The sequence below is a fragment of the Periophthalmus magnuspinnatus genome, chromosome 22 (genome assembly GCF_009829125.3).
Source record: "Periophthalmus magnuspinnatus isolate fPerMag1 chromosome 22, fPerMag1.2.pri, whole genome shotgun sequence".
Classification (NCBI taxonomy): Eukaryota; Metazoa; Chordata; class Actinopteri; order Gobiiformes; family Gobiidae; genus Periophthalmus; species Periophthalmus magnuspinnatus.
This window is the reverse complement of record NC_047147.1, coordinates 16,384,702-16,403,609: the sequence shown is the minus strand read 5'-3', so window position 1 is coordinate 16,403,609 and position 18,908 is coordinate 16,384,702. Positions and strand designations below refer to the sequence as shown.

The window sequence follows — 18,908 nt, the reverse complement described above, 5'->3', positions numbered from 1 at the left end:
CACAAGGACAAATACATTATGGTACAGTAAACGCTCAAAAAACCATGTTAGTACAAAATCTCTCCTATATCCGTCTGCTTTGGTGGACCCTGTTTCCTCACATTGTACAGCTCTGACAGCGCCCCGCCTGCTGCTTATCTTTCCCAAAAGCTTAGGAATAGTTCAAAAGTTGACTCCATAAATTCCACCATAATCAGCTGAAAGAGCAGGAGGCCGGGACATGGAGAGAACACAGTGTATGTTTACGGTACATTCTGTTATGCCGCTTTGTCATAAGCCATTGAGTGATATCTGAAGGACAGAGGTGGGGAGTACTCAGTTACTTTTACTTGAGTAACTTTGTATTTGAGTTTTAATTACTCTTCCCACTGTGAGTAAGTCTACAAGTGGCAAAAGCTGAATGTTGACTTCATAGACTATATATATATATATATATATATATATATATATATATATATGGACATATATATGGATATATAAATGGACATAGCTAACCTGCTAGCTGCCATGTTCCAAACAGACAAATCAGGCGTCTTCTTTCCCCAAGGTCGCTCCCACTAGAGTTGGCAACAGGTTTGATTGACAACGTTGCTAAGCGCTTGCTCCCTACTAAACCAGTGGTTTGGGCAGGAAGGGGTGTTGCCTTCAACGGCCTTGCTCTGGATTGGTAGTTTTGTTTGCTATGATACTCCCAATCAGAATTCCAAATATGGAATATTTTAAATGCAAGCCTCAATGAGCTTCATTTAACTGGAGCTGAACGCTATGGGTGACATCACACTCACTTAGTCACTTCTTTATCTATGGTTGATTTGAACACTTGTTTCTTGCGCTGCTCCTTCAGATATGATTTAGTTTTTGTAATTTTTGTGGATAATTAAATGTTTAGTGCTTCAAATTACATGCTTTAAATTATAAATCAGATGTATGTCCTTACCATTTACTCGAATAGAAGTTTCCCAAATACTTTTTTACCCTTACTTGAGTAATTTCTTGGACTACTATCCTTTCTTCTTCTACTTGAGTAATATTATTTTGAAGTAACAGTACTCTTACTTCTCTCTCAGTACTATATCACCTCCGCTGAAGGAGCTGGAGCCAAGGTTTTGTGAGGGCAAAGAGGTGGGAGCAGACGCGGCACGTGACTGGAGCAGAGCTACACAACACTCTAATGAGCAGCACGATAGCCCCATGTTCTGTTTCCATCAGTGCATTCCTCATGTATGTCACTTACAGGCCAGCTGGGGTCTGAGCGCCGCTGTCTGAGGAGAGCCTGTATGTTACACGTGGAGCTTTATGGAGACAAACTTTATTAGGAAAAACTGATGCTGGAGTTGCATTTTTATGTTTTATGTCGTTTTAAAGGGTCCATTGGGCAAAACAGACCTGTTAAAGCTTATAGTTTTTTACAATCGTTTTAGCACATTTTTTGAATTGGAACACTTCTCATCAGTTCACAGAGTTCTCAGGCTGCCTCTCAGAAGAATTGGCTTGCCTTTCATTCACAAACACAAATGATCAATGGATTCACTTTGTTTTTTCAACACTACAAGCCTGTTCACATGTGCTAAAGGCCTTTGTTTCTAACACCATCACTGCCTTTCATCACATACTATAACCATTACCAGTCATCTAAATCTAGGACTGGTAATGTGTACATTTATTTTTATATTTTTTTATAAAATACAAAACAGCTTTTCCAGCCCCAGATTCATCTGTGTAAAATGTGAAGCCCAATAGCATCCTGCACTACACCAGTGTTTCTCTGTGGTCACCGAGAACAGAACTGAAACTTCTGATCTGGTTTGTCAAATGAATAAAACCAAAGGTCAGTCAACAGTGTTGACGGTAAAACAAAAAAAAAATTCTGTTTGTCAGTTTTCTATAGAAAATGGGCCAATGAAAAAAAAAAAACTTAAGTGCAAACCACACATTTCATTAAAACGTAGCTAACATTAACTTACATATATGCATATATGATAAATGCATGTGTAAGTTGTCAGAACAATGTTGAGGATTGGATGGAACTGTTGATGCCATAGATGGAGCTAGTCTCACTACTTCCTGTAATTTTCAACAATTTTATCTCTATTTAACAAAATATTTATCAATTAATATTTACTACACGTACAGATGCAGAGAACACTTGTCACATGCACTTTACACTTTTTAAATGGCTTTGACTCACTTCTCTATTGAAAAGGGACATTTGTAGCTCAAACTGAATCTCAGACAGGGTTTCAGTTTTCATAAACAGCAGCTCAGTATAATGAAATGTTTCATTCAAAACTGAACAACTGTCCTCCAAAAGCAAGTTTTACCATCAGAACTCTCAAACTGTGGTGGTGTTTTTCTGTGCTCTTTGATTTGACACTGCAGCTTTGAAGTGTTCATCCTTCTCTTGGTCCTTCTCTCGGTCCTTCTCTCGGTCCTGCTCTCGGTCCTTCTCTCGGTCCTTCTCTCGGTCCTTCTCTCGGTCCTTCTCTCGGTCCTTCTCTCGGTCCTTCTCTCTGTCCTTCTCTCGGTCCTTCTCTCGGTCCTTCTCTCGGTCCTTCTCTCGGTCCTTCTCTCTGTCCTTCTCTCGGTCCTTCTCTCTGTCCTTCTCTCAGTTCTTCTCTCAGTTCTTCTCTCAGTCCTTCTCTCGGTCCTGCTCTCGGTCCTTCTCTCGGTCCTTCTCTCGGTCCTTCTCTCGGTCCTTCTCTCTCTTTCTCTCGGTCCTTCTCTCGGTCCTTCTCTCGGTCCTTCTCTCGGTCCTTCTCTCGGTCCTTCTCTCGGTCCTTCTCTCGGTCCTTCTCTTGGTTCTTCTCTCGGTCCTTCTCTCGGTCCTTCTCTCGGTTCTTCTCTCGGTCCTTCTCTTGGTTCTTCTCTCGATTCTTCTCTTGGCCCTTCTCTCGGTCCTTCTCTCTGTCCTCCTCTCGGTCCTTCTCTCGGTCCTTCTCTCGGTCCTTCTCTCTGTCCTTCTTTCGGTCCTTCTCTCGGTCCTTCTCTCGGTCCTTCTCTCGGTCCTTCTCTCTGTCCTTCTCTCGGTCCTTCTCTCTGTCCTCCTCTCGGTCCTTCTCTCGGTCCTTCTCTCGGTCCTTCTCTCGGTCCTTCTCTCGGTCCTTCTCTTGGTCCTTCTCTCGGTCCTTCTCTCTGTCCTTCTCTCGGTCCTTCTCTCGGTCCTTCTCTCTGCCCTTCTCTCGGTCCTTCTGTCAGTTCTTCTCTTGGTCCTTCTCTCGGTCCTTCTGTCGGTTCTTCTCTTGGTCCTTCTCTCGGTCCTTCTCTCTGTCCTTCTCTTGGTCCTTCTCTCGGTCCTTCTCTCTGTCCTTCTCTCGGTCCTTCTGTCAGTTCTTCTCTCTGTCCTTCTCTCGGTCCTTCTCTCTGTCCTTCTCTCTGTCCTTCTCTCAGTCCTTCTGTCGGTTCTTCTCTTGGTCCTTCTCTCGGTTCTTCTCTCGGTCCTTCTCTTGGTCCGTCTCTCTATCCTTCTCTCACTGGTTTAGTGCAGTCGGGCTTTGGGGTTCACACTTTACACAGTTGAGTTTGGGAGAGGAAGAGTTGTGTTTTTGTCCCAAACTATATACGCCATTCAAACATTTTTGAAAAAAAAAAAAAAACATTTATAGAATGCCCATATAAGCAATTTGTAGACTTTACAATATTTTATTCAAATATTTTGTTTATTTTGTTGATTTTAAGAAAGCATTCGATTGGGTTATTAGGGATATGTTGTGTCTGAAACTTCTTCTGGTCAGGGTTGATGGGAGATTTTATGGAGCATTAAAGTCCCTGTGTGCAGACTGTGTGGGATGTGTTCAAGTGAATGATCTACAGACAGAGTGGTTCCTTATACCCACTGGTGTTAAACAAGGGGATGTTTTGTCTCTGAGCCTGTTCTTGCTCTTCATAAATGACTTGGCTCTTGAATTCAAACAGCTGGACATTGGTATTACATATGGACACATGGTTGTTGTGGGCATTTTGCTCTACGCTGATGATGTTCCACTCCTGGCTGTAACAGAAGAGGACTTACAGTCAATGTTAAAGGTGTTACAGTGGTGCTGTAGGTGGAGTCATAAATCAAGCTAAACCCTAATAATGCACTTCAGAAAAAAGACATCTCCACAAAGCAGAAATGTCCTTACATTTGGAAATGTAAATCTTTAATATGTCCCTCAGTACAAATATCTGGGGTTCAGATTTGATTAATTTATGATTTTTGACAGTGGGGTAAAAATCCTTGCTGATTCAGCCAGACAAGCTTTAGATTCTGTGATTAACAAGGTGAAAATGTGTAAAGATCTCGGATATGAAGCATATTCTAAGTTGTTTGAGGCCTGTGTATCTCCTTTTCTAAACTTTGCTGCTGGTGTGTGGGGAGCCAGACAGTGTTCAGCCTTGGACAGTATGGAAAACAGGGCCGTCCACTGTTTTCTGGGAGTGCACAAGTTTGTCCCACTTTTCGCAGCACAGGGTGATATGAGCTGGGCCCCTGGTTTAATCCAAAGAAAGTGTGACATGGTCAGATTGGGAATCAGATTATTAATCTGCCTGATAATAGAGTATCTAAAAAGATCTTCGAGTGGAGTAAACCCAAGTCACCCTGGGCAGCAGAGGTACAAGCTGTTTTTGCTGAAGCACAGCTTCAGTATGCATTCCATAACAATTTGCCATGCAGCGTCAACAGAATAAGAGCAAACCTGGTGTCCAGTTATGGAGAGCAGTGGCTGAATGGAATCATGGCTTAACCCAAGTTGTGGACATATATTCAATTAAAAGATACGTTTAAGATTGAATTTTATGTCAGAGCACAATTGAGTAGGAATCAGAGATTGCTGAGGCACAGCTGTGACAGGGATCCTTCCCCTGGACTTAGAAACTGGGAGGTTTCCTCAAGCCCCTGAAGAAGAAAGACTTTGTGGTTTATGTGAGTTGGGAGAAGTGGAAAGTGAAGCAATTCTTTTTTTGTATTGTCCATTTTATGATGAATAATGATGAATGATAAATGTTCACTCAGTGTTCGCCCTGATATGTTCTGGTGTAATGACGACGACAAGATGAAACGGTTGTTTAATTTTAAAGTCTATAAGTTGGCATCATTTCTCTGTAAAGCCTGAATGAAGCAGCAAATAAGCTTATTTAAGAGTCAAATGGTGTTTGTAACACACATCTGGCAGCTGGTCTATTGTATTGTATTGTATTGTATTCATGGTGTCTTATAAGGCCATTAAAGGGCTCAGCATATCTGTATGCAAAACATAATAATAAAATAAATTCATTCATTAATTTATGCTGAAGAAAAATCTGATATATCAACACTCATTTAGGAATAAGTAATGTGTGTGTGTGTCATAAAATTTACACTGTGTATATACTGTTTATTTATTTATTCATTTGGATCCCATTAGCTGAGAGCAGTCAGCTGCTCTTCATGGACCCACTGAAATATAAATGATCAAATCTCCTTTTTATCATTACAAATATACATTCATTACATTTGATTTTTTGAAAATGGATGGATTTCGTCAAAATAATCACAGTAGAATTCAAATGAATCTGAAGTGCACATTTACTCAACATTTTGTTTAATTTAACATATGACATTTTAGATACATTTGAAATAATTGTTTGTTTTTAAGATGGTGGAAATTAATGAGAACACTGTTCCAAGTAGATACGATCTGTACAGAATGGTTTTCTTCATGAACTTGGTTCTGGGGTGAGGTGCACTTAGGTGGCCATTAGTAATCGTAATTGTGTTTTTTGAGATACAGAGGACCACACTTCAGAACAACAGGACAAGGGACATAATATTGAAGACTTTGTTATTATTTATAATGTGTTACATTTGACATAGCGACAGCATTTTTGAGTTACAGCGATCCATTTTGTTTACAGTAGTGTTTATGTGTATAAGACAGGCTATTGTCAGCAACCAGACCCAGCAGTTTAGTTTTGACTACTTGTTGTATATTCTCCCCAGCAACGTTTCATTTTAAATCTCATTTTTGTTTTGAGCCAATTATCATAGTTTTAGTTTTGTTAATTTTCAAGCACTAGCTTGTTTCCTGGCCTACTTGTACACTAAGTTCAGCTCTCTAGACAAAACAGTGTTACTTTTGTTTCATGCATTTTCACAGTCACTGGTAAATCATTAATAAAAACAGAAAACAAAAGCGACGGCATACTAAACTTTTACTGTCAGAGGAACAACCATTACAAAAAAACAAAAAACAAAAAAAAACAACTCTTTGAGTTCTGTGGGAGAAGTAACTTTGCATTAGTGTAACAGCAGAAGCAGCACAGCCACAGCTTTTCAGGTTTTCAATTAAATTGTAATGATGTCCACATCACCACACCAGCTCAGTCTGATGTGTTCATTCTCCTGAACCCTCCATCTGTCATCTGCATGTGATGTAGAATGTGCCTTCCTCTGTGGCAAACTGAAACAATGTCATCAGGTTAATATTCTGGAAATAATTGGAACTCTGTGTATGAATATTTTTTCCCATAAGTGCAGGGAGGGGGCTTATAGGGCTATAGGAGCCTTATAGGGTACAAGTGTGGCCATTATCTGTATCATCTGCATATTCATGCAGCCTCAGTCCTCCTCCCTGTTTGGCTCATGTGTAAATCCTTTGCTGGTACATTTTAGGTGCTCAGTCCTTTATGTTTGAATTTCTATATTGAAAGTGTGTTTGGGCTAATGTTCTTTATCATGTGTGAACAGACCTGTAGTGTTGAAAAAATAAGCTGATTCCATCAATCATGTGTGTTTGTGAATCAGAGCTGTGTCAACTGATGAGAACTGTTCCAAATGTTTGACCACCTAAGCTTCTGTTCAGATACTAGTTTTTCAAAATGTGCAAGTTTTTCAAAATTGCAATTGATTAACATGAGAAAAAAAGAAAGTGTCTATATTTACTCGTCCATCTAATCCATTAGGCTGCTTTGTGTTTTAAAGCCTATACAGTTGTTATTTGTTTGTTTAGTTATTATTTAACTTGTGACAAACTGCTTTCTTTTTCACTGCAGCACATATTCAGGCCTTGCGCCCTCTGCTGTATGGTTTATTTAGTGATATCTTTGAGGACATAAACGGCATTTTAAGAAATACCAAAAATTTTAAATGAACAAAACTGAATAATGTATGGGACCTAACTACTTGGTTTCACAAACTCGTTTTAGATAGAAAATATTTTAAAATAAACTTAAACCTGGAAGTTCATCAAAATTACATTCACCTTTTGCTTATTCCCATTATTTTGGTGCTTACATTGTCACTACAAATCTGGCGAAGTATCATTATGTTGATATTAGCCAAGCTGCTAATTTGTCACTTCAACTTACTTAACTTTTTCTTGTTAGCATAAGGCACTAGAGTCAAACTAAAGTACTTACAAGGAAAATTGAAAACCAAACTGCAGCGTATATTATTTTTTAAGTTCCAAAACATAAAAGTACCAACACATCTGGATTCATACATAACCATAACCCTCTCGGAATAGTGTATGCTTCAGTGTTAACAGTACTGTAAATCAAACCCCATAGGGAAGCTCATTCAAGGACCACTAGCAGTGAGTCAGACAGAGAGAGGGGAGATGGGGGGCGGGGAAGGCACGGGAAGCGGGGAGGGGGGATTTAGCTTATTCTCTCACCCGAGCTGACACTGTGAATGCGGCAGAGAGAGAGAGAGAGAGAGACAGAGGGAGAGAGAGAAAGAGAGAGAGGAAAAATGTTCTGTTTTGTCTGGCCACAATGAACATTCTGTACTTGAACCAAAGAAGGTGGGAAAGAGTTTAAGCGAATCGTAGTGAGAGTGATGGATGACGGCCAAGGGGGGGAAAAATGAAGCACAATCGTTTTATCCTATAGATTTATTATTGGAATTTTGTATTTAATTACATGCTTGAAGTTTGTTGAGCACGCTGGGCTAAGAGGTAGCACAGGTCTTTTCTCCGATTAAACTTTAACCCACTTTGGAAAGACGAGACTGGATGACGTTTAGAGGGGCAGCTTCAACTTACACATGGTACCGAAAATGAATGGGATATCAGGGGTCTACAAGGGTTTTACTTTAAAGAAAATAGTAAAGGTCTAACGGTCCTCTCCCAGGAAATTTTGAACAATAGAACAATTAAATTTGATATGTTTGCTGTCATATTGTTCTACTTTTTACTACTGTTTCTCAAGAGATGTGACTCACTCGTGCATAGCTCTTTCTCCCAAATGTAAAGATTTGTGCATAAAAATCTCACAAGATCATTGCATACACATGTCGGTGCTTTCTCGTCCCATCTCTGATAAAAAATATTTTGCTACACTCACTTATTTTGCCAGGTGGGATGGTGACTTTGATTCAGGTATGCAGCAGTATGGACCTAAAGCCATGATTGAACTGGTTATCCTCCAGGTTACTTAATTAATAGACCTACCCTAACACTTAATACTGAAACTTTAATGATGTAGTTCTTAATAAACAATTTATTCGTTACGATTTATTAAGGCTGATTAAAGTGTATTAAGTGTATTAAATTATTATAAAATGGTACCACTAATTCCATTGTCAGTGCTGTTGGTAGAAGCCCTCTTTCCAATAAGTACAGTTTAGTTTGGCTCGCTCAGTCAGCTCTGTTTCAATTGTTTCAAATCTTCTGTAATTGCCGCTTACCTCTGTGCACAACAGGAGCTGACTAGTTCCAATCAGAGGCACTCCGGCTTAGGCATTTCTGGCATAATGTAATGTCTGGACAGTTTATGCAAAGTCGCACTAAAATCACTCAATCCTGACAGATCAGACAGTGGACCTGCAGGGGGATGTCACTGACAACATGTTAAACACTTTACAAATGCAGGGCAAGCTTCACCAGAAGACTCTTTGTAAACACAGAAGTGTCCTCTGCTGAAGTTTTTCTCACATTTGTAAAGTGTGTAACACATTGTCAGTGTTATCCATCTGCAGCTCTCTGTCCACTGCCTGATCGGTCTATATTATTGATTTTAGTGCGACTCTGAAAAACCTTCATTGACATCACATTACGCCGGAAATGGTTGAGCCGACTGTGCCTCTGATTGGAACTAGCCAGCTCCTGTTGTGCCCAGAGCCAATTAATGGTTTATTTTTAAATAGATGTTGTTGTGGAGCCAGCTCCAGCCTATTTCCTCAAAAACTATTTATACATCTGCTAAAGCCCTCTTCTGTCTATTTATCTGCATTATACCTGCAGTCAATTCAGTGCAACAGTGTGAAAAATAGTAGTATTTCTTTAACATCTAAAAGTCTGAAAATAAACTCATTTGGTCTGGAATGTTCTCACAGTAAAATTATGTTATTGAATAAATGAAACATAAGTCTTTGTTTCATGTAAATTGATCCTGTAGAGAATAAACATTTTAGACAGTAAACATTTACCAGATTAAAGTAGCTATGCTTTAATCTTCTGTGTAGCTTATCAAAATGTATAAGCAGCTCTTGATGATAGAAATGAGCCTGCTGTGTGCTGTCTGCATCTAATAATGCACTGTTAGCATGCTAGTTGCATTACTGTCAGGGAAGAACTCTGTTCAGGCCTCTGAACTCTCTGATCCAGTCTGACTCTTTACAACACTGCGGCTCATACGCACTATCAATAGTGCATATTTGAGTGAAGGGAACCTGAGCATTGTGAATGAGCTGTAGTTAGTGTGTAATGCATTTCCTTTACGAGCAGGAGCAGAGATGACTGTTCCTGATTGCAGCGCTGAGTCATCCTCCGTCAGGCTACCACTTTCTCTCCCTCCACCTGCACCCGTGCCAAGTGCCTCTACAAGCCTCACTAAAACACCATTAGCACTCCATTATCCCGAGCTTGAAAAATGCAGTGTTTTGATGGAAATACAAGGCGCCTGAATTAGCTATGAGGAGTAGTTGGTCTTTCGTAACCTGCTGCTTACCTCCCGTAAACTTGGCTAGCTTTTTGGCACAAAAGCATGGTTCATCTGAGGACAGGACAGGTCTGGGAAAGCAGTCGTGTTCTCGGGTATTTTCTGGTGATCCTTCTAGAAAGCAAAAGAGAAAATGTGAAATACCTAAGCGCAGATTTATGTCAAGTTTCAATGAGGAATTGTTGGCGTTGGATGAACCTACCGCTGTGTCACCCGCTCTGACCCCGAGCTTCAAAGAGTAGCAGTGTTCGGGCTCAACTCGGATGCCCTGCCACTACAGACCCAGGGGGCGCTATGTATCTGAGCAACTCCACTCAGCGATATAATCAACTGTTTGGTGAGGCCTGGCACACCACATTGGGCTTATCAAAGAAATATTTAATTATTGGCTTCAGAAGACATCAGCACTCTTATGTCTTTAGTGTTCATTCAGATGAGGGTGTGTTTATGTACTACTTCATTTGTTAGAAGTACTATAATACAATTTTGTTTTATATTCAAAACCATATGTTGAGTTGTGTGTTATGCTATATCTGACGCCCTATACCTCTGCCCATTATAGGAAGCCAATCAATAGTTTTTAACCTCCAGTTTGGCCTCATTCATATGCAGGGCTATTGTTTTCAGTTCCTCCTCATTGGGATTTCTCAGTTTGTAAAAAAAATCAAAGCTTTAAATGCCCCTAAAGAGCTGGTGACCTGCTGACCCACATATGTAGGTTGTGCTTGGTTGTGTTTGAGTGTTGTTCAAATACCAGTACAAAAGGTTATGATCTGTGATGAAGAATGTGTGGCATGTGTGTGTAGATGTGCTGTTGTCTGCAGACAAAAGATGACTATTAGAGCTCAGCCTGGAGTGTCCTGAGGATGCAGCTTCAAACATAAATACACTGTGTGCGTCAGTGTAACACGTCCTATGGCTCCAACTACTACTCCCCAGAGAAGGCTTCTGCTGGACCTAAAGGAAAATGACTGAAGCTGATAGTAATAAGACTGTAGTGTAGAGTAGCACAGTGGAGCTGTATTCTGCTACCATCTGTTGGTTTCTGCACAGAAACCAACAAGTGGGTTTTGAGTGTCTGCCCTCAAAACCACTTTTTCTTATAAAAAAAACAAAAAACTGGGTATTGAGGGCAGACACTAGAGACAACAATGACAGAGGCTGGTATAATATAACGCCTGAGCTGGGCCACTGTAAGGGGCGTATAGAATGTATGTGTAAAATGACACATGCATTTGTGGAGCTGTCAGTGTGTGAATATACACACAGGCATTGTGTTGAAGAGTGCAGCAGGAGGCTTCCATTACAACAACACAATCTGAGATGATTAGTGCTATGATACTGTGTGAGTCCTTAGATCCACTATATGAGCTGGAACAGCAGGGGGCTACGAAAAACACAGCAGGCTTCAACTCATTAAAAACTCATAGAGTTAAGTATATGATTTTTTTCTAAAACACATTTAAATAATGTGCAAGCTACAAATCTTTATACAGTAAATGGTACATCCATTGAAGAGTCATCACTTAAAAATATCTTGGATTTTGGATTGATAAAAACTTATCCATTAAAAACATATCTCAGAATTATGTAAGAGTTTAAAATCTAAATTATCCTTTTATTACAGAAACAAATATTGTATCCCAATAAATTACAGAAAAGAAATAGTGCAAGCAGCCTTCCTCTCTGTACTGGATTATGTGGATGTGGTACATGCAGATTTCAGCCTCTGCTTTGAAACCGTTGGATCGACTCTTTCACTCTGCCCTTTGTTTTATTACAGGTGATAGATTTGAAATTCATCACTGTTTTCTCTATGAAAAAGTGGGTTGGCCATCACTGTCTGTTTGAAGAGAACAACACTGTGTGAAATGTATCTATAAAGGACTACTTCAAAAACTGCCAGAATACCTCTCCTGTTTGTTAATCTTTGATACTGGAACATTTAACACCAGATCACATGACTGTATAAGTCTAAGGACCAGAACTAAGACAGGAAAGAGGCTTTTAGCTGCTTTGCTTCACAAAAATGGAACACACTGCAGTGAAAAGCAAAACTGGACATGTTGGTGAAACAATTACAATTTAATAGTCTGGTAACAAACTTTTATACACACACCTGCTCCTGTTTTTAATGTTTTATATGGACTTGTTTGTTTTGTTTTTTTTGTTTTTTTTCTGCTTGCATTTTATTTTAAACAGGGCACACATGAAAAACGAGAGCCCAAGTTCTCTCACTGGGTTCCCCTGTATAAATAAGGATAAATAAATAAAAAAATAAATTACTCACACTCAAGTCTTGTGAAGGTAAAAACATGATGAGAGCTGTGGACTTACACATACGTCCTCACAGCACACCAAATGAAGCCATATACATGAGACATAGTGTACAGTGAACAGGCCGGTTCGGTCTGTCTGCTCTCTATGACACGAGTGGGAGTTGTCCTTGTGTGGCTTCACACTGTGGTCCATTTGAGCTCATTACTGAGTGACCGTCTGTGCACCCATGGGTGCCACTGCCTGTGGGTACCATTCATAGACAGGTGGTGGCTTGAAAGAGTAAGGCTTAAGAAGACCCCTCCATAAGATACTGTAGTTCTCTGGTTGTCACATGCATAGCCATGTTCTTGCTGCTCCCTCTCGCCACAGTGTGTAGGTTGTAAACCCGTGCCAGAGTTCCTCGAATGAGGCTTTCTTAAGCCTGGCTGTCCTCCACAGGTCACTGTGCAGTGCTCATAAGAGGATGTGAGGTGGCCGTCTCTGCAAGACTCTACTAAAGCACTGGGACAAACATCAACTGGCAGCATTTGTGACGCTGGACACGGAGACACTTCCTGTAGCCAGCGGAGGGCAGCGGAGGTCAGCAGAGTGAGACAGCTCTACCTTGCCTCCACAGCACTGTGTGAGGGTGTAGGCTCTTTATACAGGAGGCCCTATGCCTGTCAATTAAATAGGATCAAAAACACCAGCACAGGGCAAAATGTGTACTCCTTTAAGTCCAAAAGTTATTTTAAATGTCAACTGTCAGCACATAGGCCAACAGTGTTAAAGAATTAAAACACGATTCATTCAAGGTGTTTGAGGTAATATCTTTTGTTCAGTTGGAATCATTACTGCACACATGAACACATATGAGCACATATGAGCACATATGAGCACATATGAGCACATATGAGCACATATGAGCACATATGAGCACATATGAACACATATGAGCACATATGAGCACATATGAACACATATGAGCACACATGAGCACATATGAGCACATATGAGCACACATGAACACATATGAGCACATATGAGCACACATGAGCACATATGAGCACATATGAGCACACATGAACACACATGAGCACATATAAAACACATATGAGCACACATGAACACATATGAGCACATATGAGCACACATGAGCACATATGAGCACATATGAACACACATGAACACACATGAGCACATATGAGAACATATGAGCACATATAAAACACATATGAGCACATATGAGCACACATGAGCACATATGAGCACACATGAGCACATATGAGCACACATGAACACATATGAGCACATATGAGCACACATGAACACATATGAGCACATATGAGTACCTATAAAGCACACATGAAAACATATGAGCACATATGAGCACACATGAGCACATATAAAGCACACACAGCCCAGGTCCTGTCAGGCAGCTGTGCTGGTCATTCCAGGTCCTCTCTGTTGGCCACACAAGGGCCTTTTGTTTATTCTCCTGGCCATCTTCACATAGATATTTGCACATTTTTGTATTTTTTGCTTGTATCAAAAACACAGATTGAGTTCAGTTGTGTATGACTTGTATGCACAACTTTGGCAAACCCATCTCCAGTCATTTCATACTGGCACTGTATCCTTGGGCAAGACACTTCATCTATCCTAACTATATGTGAGTGTGTTAGTAGTGGTGTTGAATGTTTGCGTCTGACCACTACAGAAGCATGATAATTGAAACAGAGTAATTTCTGAGGCTCAGAGCAAGAAGACCGTGTAAACCTAATGAAATAAGTGTAACTGTGGCAAAATAATACTCCAGGTACGTTTTGGATGAGGGCATGACAATATAAAAGCTCAAAAAGGTCCGTTTGGATAACATCGGTCCTTTAAGTGTACGGAAAACAAATATCTGAGAACTTTGATCTAGGTCCACTGACCATTCTGATAAAGCAGAGGCCACAGGTGATTCTGGAGACTGGAGTTCTGTTTTATTTTGACTTATTTTGAGAGCACAATTATTTCACATTGTTAACAGATATGGTTAGGTTTTCTGTTATGCTGGGCAGTGTGCAACAGTGTTTGTGTCTCTGTACTACAGCTCTCAATTATGACAACTGATCCTACAATAGGCTCAAATGTACCTCTTGACTTCACATCTAACACCTTCCATCAGACTCAGAATATAAGGATTCTCCAGACAAAAATGGGAAAATGTCTGGAAACATTTTGTAGCCTAATTCTAAAAATAGTTAGCATAAATAACGTGTTCTTCTTTGAAAAGCCATGCAGAAAAAGTTGGCTGTTCCTCAGTCTCTGCTCTCAGCTTCATGAGCCGAACTCTGAGGTGAATGTGCAGCTATGAAATACACATCAGTAGAGCATTTTTGGCAACACAAACCTAATAGTGAAGTGCACGCCAATAACTTTTTTGGACTACTTTTTTTGGACTACTAACTACTTTTTTGGACTTTTTTCTCAGTCCAAAACACATTGCCTTATTGCGTGTATCTCTGCTCCTGTTCTGCCTCCCTGTGTGCTCTCCCCCTCCCTCACCTGCCTGAACCTGGAGCTGGGCGGAACTCTCGGCTCCTGTGTCCCATCAGGGTAATCATCGCCACCTGCCATGGATAAGAGGAGTGGGGAGAAAACACTCCGTGCCAGATCGTCCGCATGTCAACGTGATGCTTCAGCTTAGTTTTTGCAATTTTGTTACCTGTCTGCCTGTTACTCATTGGATTTTTGCCACCTTCCAGATTTCTGCTCTCGCTCGTTCCTGCTCCTGCCTCTGCGCTCCAACTCCGGTACAGTCCACCCCTCTGCCATGCCTCCTGTCCCGTCTTGGTCTCCAGCTTGCTTCCTGTCTCCTGCCCTGTCTCCCGCTCTCTGGATTACTCCTGTTGGGTCTTCCCTGGCCCTGTCCCTGGTCCCATCGTGCTCCGGCCCTGGCTGTCTCCGTACCCGCTCTGGACATCCCTGCTTGGCTTGCCTTGGTCTCGTCCTGATCCTGTCCTGGTTTCCCGTCCCTGCTCTGCACTACTCCCGCCTGGTCTGCCTCCCGCTTCCTGCTCCCCGTGTGTGTTAAATGAACTATTAAAGACTGAATTTCACCATTTTGTAAATAAACACTGTAAATTTGCACGTCTTTGGTCCTCCCAACCCCACCCGTTACGACACCTTGTTAATAAATACAAGCAATTGTCTTTTTTCAATACAACAAATCAAAACATAATCATCATAAAATGTACATTAAAAGAAGTGCAGAATAAAAACCTTTCAGTATATGCACAGCTAAACAGAACTGAAGCTCCACTATTTCTTACTGGAAAATCATAATTCTACCTCAAACAGCACATCTCACTGTAGAAGAGAGGGAAACCTAACTTTTGCAGGCATTTCTATCTACCTCGTTCATAACCACTCTCCTCATGCCGCACAAGACCACCTGGGCAGTAGAAAAATGTTGTTGGTCACAGGAAGGGTAAGTACGCTAATGCCAAGTCTATCTGCAGCTGTCACAAATGTCCGGTTTGCAAACAAGTCAATGTCGCCTGAAACACCGTCCTCTCTGCACAGACTGGAGTGAAATGTAGAGTCCACTGATCCATCCACCTTTTTTAATGACTTCAACCTGTCTGCGACCTGCCTGTCTCCATAGAGATGATAACACTTAACCTAGAACCTATTGCAGTATGGCATTAAAATTTGTTTTGCATTTATTTAATTAGAGGTGGTATTATTGGACCACCGCCATCAAAAAAAAAAAAAAAAAAGTAAGTAAATTTCTCATTCATTTTTCCCATAGACTTTCAGAAAAAATATATATTAAAAGTTTGAAGGCTTGCTCTGCGCTAATCAGCTCTGCCGTAACTAATGAACGCAAGACCTTTAATGTTATTTCAAATCTGTTTCTGAAACTTTATAAACCACTAATTTATTAAAACATAAATCTTGTACTTGTAAACTTACGATGCTCAGATGTTGAACTCTGTCTCCTGGGATTGGCTCAGTTAACTTGCCATATTCATTTTATGGCTTAAACTCATTTGAACTACATAACAACGATCACGTGTTAGGGGTTGAATCTGGAGTCTTAGAGCATCATGTTCTGAAGCTATTTTGACCAACGAATTTCACTTTTGTTTATTTATACTGACCAAGAATACAGTGAAATGTGTGCAAAGTTACATGGTGCCTCTTTAAAACAATAAGCGACTCCCATATGCTTCAGTATCACACGTCTGATTTGAGTTGCGCCGTAGACTGCAGTCCTTGTCCTCTGCCTCCTCCGCAGCAGTACTGTCAAACTTTAGCTCGTCATCAGCACAGTCTGGTCCTGTTTCACATGGAGCTCTGTGTGGGGGCGTTGAGGTTATTTTTGAGCAAACGCCTTCCTACGAACCAGTTAATGTGTGAATGCTGTCGGCAGGAAGAACTGCGAAAGCAAGACAGAAAAAAAAGTCATTCTACATTATAGGACGTATTACATAACTTACACACTGCAGTAATGCCAGTGTTTACCAATTGCATTAGCAGGTACAATGAATAAATAAAATAATGCATCAATATTTTTAGAAGTTTTAATGTTTTTAAAGGTCCTAGGTTATGTAAAATTGATTCCTGTGAGATTTTAGCCGTGTTGTGATGCTTTTATCGCCCCCAAAACACACCTGGAGTTGAGTTTTTTTTCATTCACACGTTTGAGTGATCCTTTATCGTTAGTCTGCTTGCATCTCTAAAGCTCAAAATGCTCTGTTCTGCTCTGTGATGTCATATACCAAATGCTGTAGTGGGGCGGCAGTGGCTCGGCGGTACACTGTTGTTGTGTTCTTGGGCAAGACACTCCATTTATCTACCTTGCATCCATAGTCCGTGCATGCCATGAACAATTCCTTAACCTCCTGAGACCTGGTGTCCTCATCTGTGGACAACACATTTTGGATTGTTTAGGCCACAGTGCAAATTTTTTGAAGAACAGCAACAAGAACATGTTCAATTTTGAATATTTCTAAGAGTTTAGAATATTTCTTTTTTTGTTTATTTTTATTTTATTTTTTTATTTAATTATTTTTTATTTAATTATTTTATTTTTATTTGTTTTTATTATTATTTTTATTGTATTTTTATTTTTTATTTATTTATTTATTATTTTATTTGATTAAAGCTCGGGTCTCAGGAGGTTAAGATTCAAAGGCATGTGGTGTATGCAGTTACAGGACTGGTGGAGCTGTTGGGTTCAAGTTGATTTAACTTGTGTCAGCTGTGAAGCATGCTGGGTAATTAAATGTGTTCAAAGATGTTGTGAAAAGCTGTAATTAAAATAGTTAAAAAGGAGTGAAAGATAACATTTAAAAAGGCTGATAAAGTTTAAATATGGCAACAGTAAAGTTTTTTAAAAAAAAGTTTACGTTTAAATGAAAAAGTGTAAGTAAGAGGCACCATCTACTGGTTTTTTGTATATGCTGCAGAATAAGATCAATCTAGAGCAGTGGTTCTTAACCTGGGTTCAATCGAACCCTAGGGGTTCGGTGAGTCAGTCTCAGGGGTTTGCCGGAGGTCAAGACATGCACCTGACTCATATGATTCGCGGACTGCGAGCGTCTCCAGACGCTGGCCGTGTCCCAATTCGACAAATGCACCTTTGATGTGCCTATCGAAGTACCCGCCCGACTTAAATGAGCTGTTCGAACTGCATAAAAACATAAAACGACATAAAAACAAAGAAAAGGAACAGACTTTGCTGTGAAAATGACATGAGAGTGCCCAAGGTGAAGCCATACATTTCTGAATTGGTCTCTCAAAGGCAACAGCAGAAGTCACACTGATTTTCAGTAAATATTCATTATTATTCTAGCCTGATGGAAATTAGGTGATGGGTGTGTGTTAAAATGTTAAAAATAATAAAAGGCATAAATAGAATAAGTTCATTATTGGAATACATAAGGTTAAAAATTAAAATCATTTCAGTGTGGTAATATTAAAAAAAGTCAAGTCTTTGTAAAAAGGTATGTATGTAATTTGTTGTGAGTTCATGCATTGTACTGGTTTTATTCTTTGAACACAGTGATGTTAATGCACGGTTCATTTTGTGCACCAGTAAAACATACATATGTCTTGAATTTGAAAAAAATAATATTTTATTTTTCAATAAAGAAGGATTCGGTGAATGTGCATATGAAACTGATGGGGTTCAGTACCTCCAACAAGGTTAAGAACCACTGATCTAGAGCTAGCAGCTATTTGACATGAAGTGATGAGGGGAAACATAGACAAACATTATAAAAAGTTGATCATACGTATCCACTCACTGCATTGTAAACCTCCATACACATTCACTAGAATCACTTGGATGATTTCAGCCCTGGAATTGCCAATCCCTACAGAACAAAAGGTAAAAGTTATAGTTATTAATGTGAAAACTGCCACTACATGACATCACAAGGTGGAACAGAGCATTTTGAGGTTTAGAGATGTAGACGGGGTAAAGGGTTAAGCAAACATGTGTGAATCAAACAAAACACATCTCTGGGTATGTTTTTGATGAGGTAACATTATAACATGGCTTGAACAAGATTCCATTTTGAGAGTGAGGGTGTGTATATCTTATTAATGCTGTTATAATTTCATGCATTTTGGTAATTGCTGCATCTCTTATTCCCCAAATTATATTTCAAAAAAATGATGAAGTGAATGCAATAAAGTTGCAGTTTATGAGTAGACAGTAGTCCGAGGCAGAAAATCCAAGGCTAGGT

At 40.0% G+C, this 18,908-nt stretch overlaps 1 protein-coding gene across 1 annotated transcript in view; it reads right to left on the bottom strand.

The window, feature by feature from the left end:
• Positions 1 to 12,405, bottom strand: part of LOC117390486 (mitochondrial basic amino acids transporter) — a 222,062-nt gene extending 209,657 nt beyond the window's left edge. Inside the window, exon 1 of the mRNA XM_055230929.1 lies at positions 12,394 to 12,405. The gene's annotated coding sequence lies outside the window, so the exon portion shown is untranslated. The remainder of the gene's footprint in view (positions 1 to 12,393) is intronic.
• Between the last annotated feature and the right edge of the window lie 6,503 nt (positions 12,406 to 18,908).